Here is a 13,675-nt window from a genome sequence, read left to right on the forward strand (position 1 = left end):
CCGTGGGCTCAGGAGGCCATCTACTGAGCTAAGAAAGACGTCTTGCGTAGACTGTGAGCAAGGTGAGCTATAAGTCACCGTGTGCACGTCTGAACAAGTGTTGTCAAGTGGTTCGTCCAAGATGATAGCTGAGTCGGCAGGCTGAAGGTGTCCAAGACACTCGCCACGAAGACGAGGGGCGTGGCCTTAGCGTTGGAAACGAGCAGTCGCGTGCATCCACTGCTTACAGTTAAGACAGCGAAGGGAAGTGAACATCGTCGCCGAACAAAAATGTCCGATGGGGCAAAGACGGCAGTAGTGTCAGTGCCGAAAGTAGAGCAGGCATTCGCAATCACCAAAGATTGCGGAGGGATCGTGGTGTCTTCTGTAATGACCAGTGTGTCGCCAAAATCGTCAAGGTCATGTAAACTCGTATCGGGAAGCGCAGAAAATTGAACTTCGGCGCGAGAACAATCAATGTCGGCCTGATGATCGGAAAGGAAGTCCCACCCCAAAATGACGTTGTATGAACAGGATGAGAGGACGACGAACTCGATTGCACATGTGTTTCCTTGAATGACGATGCGGGCGGTAAATGCAGCAACAGGGGTAATGCACTGTGGCCTTGCTGTCCAGAGTGATAGCACAGATAAGGGCGTCAGTACTTTTCAAACCTTGCGGCAAAGTTCTTCCGTAACTACTGAAACGGCAGCGCCTGTGTTGACTAATGCCAGTGCGACGACTCCTTCTACAGATACTTCGAATACGTTCGTCGGAGAAGAGCGAGGCCTTGTGTTGTTCGACTGGAACCAAGTTCTCGCCTCTTGAACTGCGATAGCTATTTTTCTTAATCGAAAGGGGCCGGACGCCGACGCATGGCGGAAAGTGAGCGGCGACGAGGGGATGGCGAGCGACGATCACGGGCAGAAGGAATGACGTTGCGTGTAGACGGCAAGTGCGAGTCATTTGGTGGCGAGAAGGACGAAGCTAGGAAAACGTACGAGTGGACAGGTTGATCATTACCTTGAAGCTGCAATCGACGGCGACAGTGCCGTGCCACGTGACCAGAGATTCCACAGAAGGAGCACACGGGGCGATTGTCGGGTGTACGCTAGGGTCCCGTGCTAGCTGATGATTTGGTGGTGTACACTGGAGGGATTGGACGTGGCGGTGCAGCAAACGGTGGTGTTGAAATAGTCCATGGAGGTGGCCGTGCTGGAACCTCGGCGTAGCTTAGAGTTGCCGGCAATGGTGTCGCTGCACGAGGGGACTGTATAGCTTCGGACACTTGTTCTTGTAGCATCTGACGCAACGTAGGAGCCAAGGACGGCGTGGGCCCTGGGACGGCGGTGAGTAGGGATAGCTGGCGGGTGACTTCGGAGCGTATGAATTCCGTGATTTCGACGAGCAGATAGATCATCGTTGTTCATCGCGGATAAAATAGCGTCGAGTTAGCAGATGTTGCCTCCTGAGTTCGTCGTAGCTCTGACAAAGTTCCGCCACTTCAACCATGGTTGAAGTCGCTTCTCTTTTCGAGAGAAGTATTTGGAATGCGTCGTCTTCGATGTCCTCCATGATGTGATGGATCTTGTCAGACTCAGTCATCGACGATCGACGCACTTACAAAGGTCCACAACATCTGCAATGTACTTGGTGATGTTTTCACCGGGTTGCTGGGAATGGCTGCGCAAGCGCTCTTCGGCACGTAGCTTCCACACCGCAGGGTGGCCGAAGACTTGCGTAATGCGCTCATTGAAATCTTACCAGGTGCGGAGGTCGGGTTCGTGGTTGTCGTACCACACACTAGCAATACCCGTGAGATAGAAGTTTACGTAGCTGAGCTTCTGAGCATCGTCGCATTTATTGTGGGCACTGGGAGCTGGGGGTTCCGCCGGCGGAAATCGAGTCCCGCTTCTGCGGTCTCCCTCGAAAACAGCGGGAACGCATTGTCGTGGCTCCAATTCCACGCAACGTTCATCCCGAACACAACGTAGGTCGGAGACGAGCTAGGGCCAAGGCTCTCCTGGGCAAAGCTCGGGAAGAGGCTCCGGATTGCTGTTTTGTTGATGCTGCCCGGTACCCAGACGGGACGGCGTTCGTAGCGGTGGGCATCGATTACGATGGGAAAATCACGAACTGTGCGACTGTTCGAACGAAGTCGGCCGAGGTGGCGGAGCAGGTGGCCATAGCCCTGACCCTGCTGGACGACAAAAGGACCACGATCTACAGCGACTCGCGGACGGCTGTACGAGCTTTCGCCAAGGGCACCGTTTCGGAGCAGGTCGTGCGCATTCTACGGGACAAGGACATCAAGTCGCACACGATCATCTGGTTCCCTGCACATATGGGGCAGATCAAGGGCGCCCCGCCCAACCTCAACGAGTCGGCCCACAGAGCTGCGCGAGGAGTCGTTGACCGCGTAGCTACCGGGTGGCGCGACGCTGAGGTTATGGACAATCGGGACCCTCCCTCCTCATATAACGAACTTACGAAACATTTTTACATGGGACGGAGACGATATCCTCCGCCACATAGGAAACTAAACAGACCACAGGCGTTGACACTCAGATTACTCCAGGTCGGGGCATACCCTAACCCCGCACTGTTACACAGAATATACCCAGATATACAATCGGCCAATGCTTGCGAGCTATGCTCAGACCTAGCTGACTTGGAACATATGCTCTGGCGGTGGCCCGCGTTACACGACGGCGACGATGTCACGTCGACCAAATGGGAGGCTGTCCTAAGCAGCTCCGATCTTGAAGCACAGCTATGGGCTGTCCATCGGGCCCGCGACGCAGCAGAGAGGCTCGGCCTTTCTGTGCCGACGTGGGAGCGGCCCGCTACGTGCTGACGCCCGTTCCGACGGACAATAATAAAGCTTTACCATACCATACCATACTGACCTGCTCGTACAATGAGAGCCAATCTTCTACGTCGTATTCGTCGGAACCGCTGAAGATGGGAGGATCGCGCTGACACATCGAGTCATGACAAATCAATGTTGTCAATACCGGAGGTGGTGTTTGGCTGGCGTCGTCAGGCATGCTGGCCGACAGTGTCCGATTACGTAGTTCCAGGGTTGGGGAAGTACCCAGCACAGCTCCACCAAATATGTAATGCGGTTTATTGACAACTCAGAAACGCGACCGTCTTATTCGAGCGTCAGACACCGAGAGGGCGAGCCCCTCTTCTTCGGCGAGCCAATGATGATAGTGTCTCCATCGGGCGCGCCAGTCTTCTTCACTACAGAACATTTGATTTGCGCACCTTCTGATTTACTCTCCGGCTAGTGCCACAAAGCCATGTTCAATCGTACTCGCTGGTTATTTTTAACAAACCTATTTCTGCTGCCACGGAAGTTGTAAGCATGAAAGTGGGTTTTCTGTGTCCATTCGTCCATTCACTTTATGTCGTCACCGCCATGTTGTCGTTTCATTCGTTGTTGTGAGGCCGCCTTCTCATACTCAGATTCAGCCTTCGCCATGTGGCGAAGAAAACAAGCTTTACCTATGGACGAAACGATAATCGAAAAAAAGCATCCGGTGAAATGTTTGAAGCCTAATATTTACAATAGTTGGAGCCAAACTTGGGGAATAACACGGGATAGGCCATCTTTAATTTCGATCGACCTCGCGCGTCGCGACAGGGAGGAGGGGAGAGCGCGGCTAGTACGAGGGCTAAGCTAGCACGGTGGAGGCTGGTCGTGACACAGGCGTCATTAAATGCCGCGAAGAACCAAACAACGCTTTGAGAGGTCCGGCAAACATGAACAGGCATTTTACTTATCCAAGTGTACGATGTGAGGCCGGGTTAGCTGGTGTTCCATCTTGTTAAACTGCGCGAAACGATACGAAGGACGTAAAAAACCGGGCACGAAGACAAGTGATGTGTTTGCCCACACTTTTTCCATCCTTTGTTTCCTTTCGTGCTGTTTTACCGGAATGTTGATTCGTTTATGGCCACCAAAGGAAGAGAGGAAGATTGAGGGCCGGCGTCAGAGGATCGAGGTTGCATTGCCTGTGCTCTTTTTCTTTCTTCTTTCATTTTCATAATCGCCATCATCATCATCAGCATCAGCATATTTTATATCCACTGCAGGAAGAAGACTTCCCCGATCGATCTTCAAATACCCGTGTCTTGCTCCAGCTGAGCCCATCTGACTGCAGCGTATTTCCTGATTTCATCGCACCACTTAATTTTATGCCGTCCTCGACTGCGTGTCCCTTCTCTTAGCACCCGTTCTGTAACTCCAATCAAACACCGGTTAACAAGCCTACGCATTATTTGGACTGCCAAGCTCTATTTATTTCTATTATTAACAAATAGAATATTTACCTAACCTCATTAGCTTCATGATCTAAAACGCCGTTTTCCTGTGTCTTTACGTTACCCCTAACATTTCTCATTCCATTGCTAATTGCATGGTCCCTAACTTATTTAGAAACGTCTAAGTTAACATCCAACTTTCTGCCCCATTTTTTCTTACCGGTAGAAGGCAATGATTGTAAAATTTTTTTTCAGGGATACCGGCAAGATGCCGGTCATAATTTCGTAATGCCTGCCAGATTTGCTTTCACCCATTCTTATTCTTCCGTGAATTTTCTTCTCAAGATAGGGACGGCCGGTGAATGAATTGTGTAAATAAACATGTTCTTGCGCAGATTCTAGGGGCTCACCGCCAATCATGAATTCTCGTTGTCTTGCCAGGCTATTGTAGGTTACCTTATTGTTTTGCGTAATAATCTTCCAACGTGCTCTGCCGCTTTGTCGGCTGTGGTCCTGAGTAATTTGTTACACGACAGCTTCATCATTCATGAACAGGGCAATGCCATCTGCAAAACGCATGTTGCTAAGATGTTCACCGTTGTTCCCGACGCCCAATCCCACCTTTTGAAACAGCTTGAATACTTCTAAGCACGCAGTTATTACTCGTAGCACAGGAGAAATTGTGTCTCCAGGCCTGACCTTTTTCTTACTCAGTATTTTTCCGCTTTCCTTGCGAATAGGTAAGGTAGTTGTAAAAAATGTGGTTGATCCCTCTTATATAGGAATCGGTATAGAACACGAAAGTGAAACGTGTCTTCACAGAAGTAGTGTAATGTTTATTGCACATTGATATATAATGTCTATTGGTGTTTTGTGGCTAAAGCGCCCTTAGGCGTTGATGCACCCACGCTGACGCCTGGTGGCACGTCTCTTCCATCACGACTACCAACGTCGATGACCACGAGCAACCGTCGTGCATATGGAAGCTGCACTACGCTGCACACGCTAGCACAACGCGAAAGACGAAGCACGTAACTGACACACTAATACAACGCGCAAGACAAAGCACGTAACTGAATCGTCACCGAGTCAAATCAGCGCGTACAGCGCGTCGTAATTGCAGCCTCCGCGATCAACTTCAGAAACATTTTCAAAGCTAATTGCGGAGGCCACGCTCCGCTGTGCTGAGTACGGTGAACGCCACCTAGGTGGCGTTGGTAGTGCTTCTTGATGCCAGCGTCCCTTCGAATGCTGGCATCGAGGCGTCGTAGTGCTGAGACCACCGAAGCGTTCACTGTCGGTGCGCGTTAGTGTCATAATGCAGTACTTTTCTTTTCTGCTCGTAGGCGGCGGCACCGCCCCGAGCAAGAGCGCGGGTACACGGAGGAGTGTTAGATATATAAGGCGCGTCTGTGTAGCTCTCTGCAAATGCGTTTGTGGCGCAATGGGTTAAACGCTCGGCGATCTATCGTCGCGGACCGAGAGGTCGCGGGTTCGATTTCCAAATTTTGCATGTTTGTGGAACTTTTTCTTCTGGTTTCTTTCTTTGTATTATGTTCGTGTACATTGTAAGCTGACGTATTTCCGTGACGGAAATACGTCAGTGAAGGTCTTGGTGGACCCCGGCATAAAACACTTTCGTGTTAAAAACTTTACGAATATGAGCTTTGGTATTCACATACGCTTTTCCTACATCTCGACTACGCTATGCCTTATTAGACTTCTTGCATTTATACAGAATGAAAACGCCGGTTCGCAATTTATGCAAGCCAGATAGTGTGGTTAGCCATGCCCTGCAGATTGTACTTTGCGGATTTACCATGACTTTACTGACCGTACAGCTGTGGATCGAACTCATGGCGCTCGTATAAGTTATAAGTCAAACGCACTAACCAGTGGCACTATCGCACTGCTTTGGCACTGGACATTATTTGGCGAGTTTCGTGCTACGCAGACATTGCGACTAGCGGCGTCTATGCATGCACATTGGAGGCCACACAAGGCAATGCTTTGTAAAACGGAAACAGCAGTGTGTTAATCGAAAAGGAGATGTTATTGAGTACAACGCGATGTACGCAGCCAAAAGCCTCTAGCTGTGGCAACGAATGGCTTCAGAGCCGCAGGATATCTCTGCAGCTTACGGACTTCATCATACTTCAGTAGCTTACTGATTCACGGCGTAAATGCTTTTATTTACAAATTTACTAATTTATTAGCGTCTCCGACTCATACAATTGGGGATGTAAGGTCCGGAAACTGCACAGCTCGTTATGAGGAGTGCCATAGTAGAGAGGATCTACATTAATTGTGACCATCTGGCATTCTTTACCGAGCACCTAATGCATGGACGCTGTATCAGTGACGAGTGTGACGAGTGGAAGCCAGTAACAAGAAGAGCCTTTATTCAGACGACGAATGTGCATATATATAGCAAGCTGTATGATAACAACCTGTGGTTTTTATCTATGGTTAGTTTCATTGGCAGTGGTGCATGCGCACGCATGGCTTACAAGCATTGCTCGATACATCTTCCTGCGGGTAAAGAAAACAACTTAAGTTATTTGATTAAAGTTATTATCGTAGCGTAGTCGATCCGGTGGTCGTGTCTGCCGCCCAGATCTGCGTAGCTGAGGAAGTACGTCTTGCTGAGGAACCGAAACCGGCGGCTGTTCCATGGGAGATCTGTTACTGGGGCTTTGACGTTCCTCGCTATGCTCACGCCGAGGCCGTTCTAGCTCAGTGGGACCATCACTTTCATCGCTCGATGAAGACTCACTTTCGACTTGTTGTTCACGATACTGCTCACGTGTCCTCAGTAGGTGACGCCGGTTACGTCGTAACCGTCTGCCGTCCTCTGTGGCTACCTCGTAAGATCTTGGTGCGACTCGTCCTAGCACTTGCGCCTTCCTGGTCCATGCCTTGTCTTGGACCCGTACGACTTCGCCTTTCTTGAGTGCTGGTAAGCATCTGCCACGAGCTTCGGGCTGTTTGTGTTTAGTCACGGAAACGCTTGAGTGGTGGCTGAAGTCTGGAAGTCTCGTACGCAGGCGTCTGCCTTGAAGGAGCTCACCCAGTGAACGATCATCTTCGAGGGGTGACGAACGGTAGCTGAGTAGCCCAAGCCAGAAGTCCTGTTTTGTTTCCGCCGTCTTCTTCATGATTCGTTTTACAATTTGAATGCCTTTCTCAGCGAGACCGTTGGACTGAGGAAATCTGGGGCTAGACGTCACATGCTGGAAGTCGTACCTGGAGGCAAAATGTGCAAATTCATAGGATGAAAACTGAGGTCCATTATCACTGCAAACTTCTACTGGGATGCCATATCTAGCAAAAATGGCACTCAGCTTTTCGATTACAGATATGGTGGTCAAGTCAGTTAGTCTTTCGACTTCTGGGAAATTGGACAAAGCATCGAAGACACAAAGGTATGAACTTCCACCTTGCTGGAAGATGTCGACTCCGACTCTGTACCACGCGTATTGCGGTGCGGGCCTTAAACCTAGAGGCTCACTTTGCTGCGCGTAAGCGTACTTGCGGCAGGCTGCACAGCGCTGTAGCATCTTCTCGATGTCCACGTTAAGCCCTGGCCAGAAAACCAAATGTCGAGCTTTTGCTTTGGACTTATTCATACCCAAGTGCCCTTCATGAATGCGGTCGAGTATTTCTGGCCTCAACGACTCAGGGATAACCACTTTGCATCCCTTAAATAAAATGCCCTCCACGAGTGACAACTCTGATGCGAATGGTTTCAATGTGCCTTCAAGCTTTCCCTTGCCGCCTAAGTGGTTGATAACAGCTTGCAACTCGGTATCAGCTGCCGTTTCCTTTTTCAGGCGATCCATGGTCTTTTTGCTTACCAACTCGGACACAATTCTTGTTGCATGGACTTCCACCTCCTCGTTGAATCCATCGGTATCCCCTGCAGCAGTTGGTGACGCCCTTGACAGCATGTCCGCCAGGAGCAGCTGTTTGCCTGGCACGAAGTGAAGATCAAAGTCATAGGTGAACAAACGCAGAAGTCGCGGAGGCATATCACCAATAGCTTTTGTATCTATGGCAATTAACGGACGATGGTCAGTTTCAATAACAATCTTGCGTCCATATACAAACTGGAGAAACTTTTGGCAGCCGTAGGTAATTCCCATCGCTTCTTTCTCGATCTGAGAGTATCTTTGTTCTGCAGCGCTCATAGCGCGGGATGCATAGGCAACTGGCCGCCAAGCGTCACCGTCACGTTGCAGAAGAGCTGCTCCTAGCCTGCATTTTGAAGCATCTGCAGAGATTTTTGTTTCTCTGGACGCGTCAAAGATGGCGAGCAGTGGTGGTTTGCTTAGATGCTCACAAATAACTGCCCACTCGCGCGCATGGTTCTCTGTCCATTCAAAAATGGTGTGTTTCTTTAAAAGGCTGCGCAGCAGGTTCGTCTTATCGGCCAGGTTGGGTATGAATTTGCCAAAGTAGTTCGCCACGCCTAGCATCCGGTGTACGGCCGCCTTGTCTACCGGGTGAGGTAATTCGCCCAGAGATGTGCTCAACAAAGGGTTTGGTTTTATGCCCTCTTTGGATATGACGTCACCCAAGAAATCAATTTCAGTGAGCCCGATCTTGCATTTATCAGCATTAAACGTTAAACCTGCCTGTCTGGACAACTGCAAAGCATGCCGGAGGCGCGCATCGTGCTCATCTTTTGTAGCTCCATAGATTAAGACGTCGTCAACATACACGTGCACTCCCGCAGCTCGGTCGAAGATTTCGCTCATCGCCTTCTGGAAAACTTCTGGCGCGGCCGCTATACCGAACGGAAGCCTTAAAAAACGGTATCGCCCGAATGGTGTGCTGAATGTGCAGATATATGACGTTGCATTGTCTAAAGGGATTTGGTGAAAACCGGAGTTTGCATCAAGGCGAGAGAAATATTGGGCCCCTGCTAACTCAGCTTCAATATCTTCCCGCCTTGGCATTTGATAATGTTCCCGCTTTAGACAACTATTGATATTCCGAGGATCCATGCACAAACGCAGCTTTCCGTTTTTCTTTCTTACGATGACTAGAGGGCTCACCCAGTCCGTTGGCGCGCTGACCTTCTGTATGATGCCGCCTCTTTCCATCCGGTCGAGCTCATCTCGTAGTGGTCCTCGTAGTGCCAGTGGTACTCGCCGCGCTGGCATTACTACTGATGCTGAATCCTTGCGCAAAACCATGTGGTACTGTCGATGCAAGCAGCCAGTTCCCTAAAATAAATCTGGGAATTCCTTCATAATGTCAGAGGTGCCCTCTTTGTTGACCGTGTCTACGTTGCGCGACACCAAACCCAGAGTTTCACTTGCGGCTAATCCCAAAATAGCGGGGCTGCTCTTTTTCACCACGAAAAAGGAGATGTTACAGGACCACTTATTCATCTCAACTTGCAGCGTTGCCACGCCGACGTGCTTGATAGCACCTCCGCTATATGACCGCAGGACAGCACAACTTGGGTCAAGCTTCCGGTCCCCCTTACACCTTCGGTAGACGGAGTAAGGCAGCAGATTGGCCTGGGAACCTGTGTCAACCTTAAGCACCACCATTTGACCCGCAACCTGTGCTTTAACTGTCCAATCTTCCTTGCGGTTGACATTGCAAATTTTCACATCCAAAACACTAAAGTCATCGCTGTCTTCGTGCACATCGTCTACTTGTCGTTTCGTGCAACACATAGCGAAGTGATTTTTTCCTTTACACACGAAGCAAGTCTTTCCGAAGGCTGGACACCTAGCACGCGTGTGGGAACGATTGCATTTGGCACAAACGTGCTGTTGCGATTTTTTGACCACGGCTATCTGGTTGTCTGCATGGGACCACGCCTTATTCTGCTGGTCGGATACTTCCGCGGCTCGACATATGTGCCCTGCCTTGAGGAGCGTTAGATCCTTTTCCTTGAGCATTTTCTCCCGCAGCTTGGTGTTGTTTGTGCCGAAGACAATCTGGTCTCGGATCAAGGACTCGGTCAAGGGCTCGAAGTTACAGCTGCGTGCCTGTCTCTTGAGGTCACGTAGAAAATGCTCAAAGGGTTCGCCTTCCGCTTGTGTTCTTGTCCGGAACAGGTATCTCTCAAAAACCTCATTTTGCTGCTCCTGGCAATATTCAGTGAACTTCTTTACAACGGTCTCATAATCTTGCTTGCTTTCGCCCTCCTCAAAAGAAAAATTGTTGAATACCTCGAGCGCTTCGTCTCCCGCGAAGCTCAGCAGAAGCGCGGTCTTGACAGCTGGAGTCCTGGGTTCCTTCGCTGATGCTGTCACCTCCAAGAACAGCTCGAACTTCTGTTTGTATTTCTCCCAGTTCTTTGCCGTGCTTCCGGATAGCAGCAAGGGTTCTGGTGCCTTGAGAAGTTCCATGTCCTGGCTTTGAATCACATTCACCGGTTGCTGCTTGCTGTTCGTGGGCCGACTACATCTACGCCGCGGAGCGACGCGCCCACTTCTGACACCATGTATCAGTGACGAGTGTGACGAGTGGAAGCCAGTAACAAGAAGAGCCTTTATTCAGACGAAGAATGTGCATATATATAGCAAGCTGTATGATAACAACCTGTGGTCTTTATCTATGGTCAGTTTCACTGGCAGTGGCGCATGCGCACGCATGGCTTACAAGCATTGCTCGATACAGACGCGAGCATTTTGCACTCCACCCTCATAGAAATGAAGCCGCCGCGGCCGCAGTCTAACCCGCTGCGACTCGTAGCAACGAAGAATCGATCGCATACAAGCAAAATTCTTGATACGGAAAGCGAGACAAAGCACGAAAACATTTTTTCTGCGAGAACAAATCCCGCCAATCTGCTCACCTACAAGAATTAATCGCCCTTTGCAGCTGTGCCGACGGCCGTTTCTTAAGATAGGGATCGGCGAAGTAAAGGGAAGCTTGTCGCAGCTCTTGGCAACCAATAAAGGCCCTGTGGAGTTATACTGGACCGCGATTAAAGCAGGTCGGGAAGAGGGGGGGGGGCGCAATGTTTTGTAAATATTCTATTTTATTTGGGCGTCCTTCACAAGTGCCCATCACCGCATCGGACCTCTCCTTTAGTGGCGCTTGTGCAAACGTTGAGCAATGAGGCAAATCTCTTACGTAAGCCATCTTTTGTGTATACGAACTCACATGCATAAGAGCCTCACCTTTTGAACGCACGAGTGTATACTGTGCTTCTATACCCTATCTCGACAGTTCCTTGCAGCACTATAGAGGCTGCACGACTCCTTATAGCCAACAGAAAGGCCGAATTCTCCACTAGATGTGTTCATCGGCGCCATGTCGTCTGCTCAGGGTCTGCTTGAAATCTTGACAATACATGCTCCAGGGTTGGTGGACTTACGCAACAGAGGCTTTGGCATTGTACGCATAAGCTGCATTCACACGAATGCGACAGCGGGCCTTTGCTTCATGTATACGCTTTCCCAGCAGTTGCATGCAGCCTCCTTAGCCAGTAAATGGTGCAAACGCTCCTTCGATTATTCACCAGGCCGTATAGGCTGGTCGGCGTCAAATTGGCGTTTGCTCGCAACCGTCATAACGTAACACATTAGAGAAGAGTAGCAATGTATTGACGCAGTGAACAATTCGGCATTGAGAGCGTTCCGTATCGTCAGTGCATGAGAAGTGGTAATGCTGCAATGCCATCTGCAAACTGGAAATCATGCGATTTTTATAGCGTCCCTACACATTTGTGGCATCATAGGAGCATCACAACAAACAGCTTATCTGAATAATAACGACAAAACATACCTAATGGTTTGCGCTTAGCGGAAGATGAGACTAAGCGATGACGGATATTACCACTTAGTTCTTGCTGTTAGGGCGGAGAGCCAGTACCAAGCGCGAATTCGAATCAAATCGGGTGGTCTGCGTTGTATTGGTGCTGCCACGCTGCTACGTAATCTCTTTTAACGGGGCTGTTATGGTTACCGGTGGTAACCACCGCAGTAATTTGTTGTATACAGCGCACATGCGCAAAGTGCCTAACATGTCACGTATCGCTGTAACGTGCCATCTACGAAGTAAAAATAAAACTCCGTAATCCCGCCAAAAATCAGACAGTTACTGCCGGAACTATATTCCGCTGCGCATAGATATTGCCTGGTGTACAACTCGTACCTTCAGCAGTGCTGTCAGTTACTTGCGAAATACGGTACAATGAACAGATCAGCTCGTTCCCTCATAAGTAAATAATTATTTCATTAATTTGCTTATTAATTGAATAATAATAATAAATTAATTATTAATTATTTAATTGGACAACTTTAAACCGGCTGGACTCGAGACCCTTCTCTGAGTCAAAGATACTCGGACCGTCGCTACACCCGTCACTGGCACTAAAAGCGTTGCGTGCATTAGTACAGTATTTGAAGTGCACCGGTTTAAGAGACCGCCTATAGTGTCCCTGTACATCGTCCCACGTGTACTCAGTGCTCATTCTCTTCCTATTTTTCTCTTTCTATTTCCCCTTTCCCTTATCCCTAGTGCAGGGTAGCAAACCGGATGCTCTTCTGGTTGACCTCCCTGCCTTTCCTCTCCTTGCTCTCTCTCTCTAATTATTTAATTGATATAAGATAATATGCTGTATACAAATAAACGCATGTATAAGGAAGTGCTTAAGACTTCGAGAATCTTTTGTTGTGCAGGCTATTTCATTGTAAAGGTCGCGTACGGTACCACTCACAATAGAGGCGGCTAAGCATGTGCAAGAAAAGAGAACCTTTATTTAACATACTCAAGAGAGAATGTGCAAAATAGGTCGACAATTTATTTTTGCACAGTTGACTTAACAGAATATGTGACTGCAGGCAACTTTAGTTATTGTCCCATGGTTCACAGCATGCTCCGCGGCGAAACGCAGGAGCAACGCAAACCTCCTCTGCTGATAATCGAATGCCGCTATCACCTCATTCGCCGTGAACTTCTTTGTCCGTTGACAAGACGTTCCTCACTGTCGCCTCCGTTGACATTTGCGTCTTTTCCGCTATAGATGTCGTTGGTCCCTAGTTAAGATTACACCATCACCTCATCAACTGCAGCGACGTATTCGTCAGTCGTCACACAGTTCATTCATTGCAAGCAGCGTACGAGTTGAGCGATTCCTGGAGCAGGGCGCAGGGACTGCTACTCTGACTGGCAGGCTCATCAAGTTCGTCCATAGCGCTAACCCCGAGCGCATCTTGATGAACTCTGCGCATGGCAGAGGCGGCACCGGTCTACGTGGCATTCGTTGCAAAGCAACTAATCAGCCGTCGGAGACACCTGAGTTTATTCGTTCGGAAGGCGAATTCCTTGCAGTGGTCTTCATTGTAGAGGCTTTCATAGTGCCTATGAAAGATATGCCGGGACACGATCAAGCCGTCGTTCTATAGGTCATTTCGCTGTGGAGACGTTCTTTGTGGAGCTAGCTCTCGAC

At 49.4% G+C, this 13,675-nt stretch overlaps 1 pseudogene; it reads right to left on the reverse strand.

Moving 5' to 3' along the window:
- LOC119444322 (uncharacterized) overlaps positions 1–8,282 on the reverse strand; it is a 15,124-nt pseudogene extending 6,842 nt beyond the window's left edge.
- Between the last annotated feature and the right edge of the window lie 5,393 nt (positions 8,283–13,675).

The sequence above is a fragment of the Dermacentor silvarum genome, chromosome 3 (genome assembly GCF_013339745.2).
Source record: "Dermacentor silvarum isolate Dsil-2018 chromosome 3, BIME_Dsil_1.4, whole genome shotgun sequence".
Lineage (NCBI taxonomy): Eukaryota > Metazoa > Arthropoda > Arachnida > Ixodida > Ixodidae > Dermacentor > Dermacentor silvarum.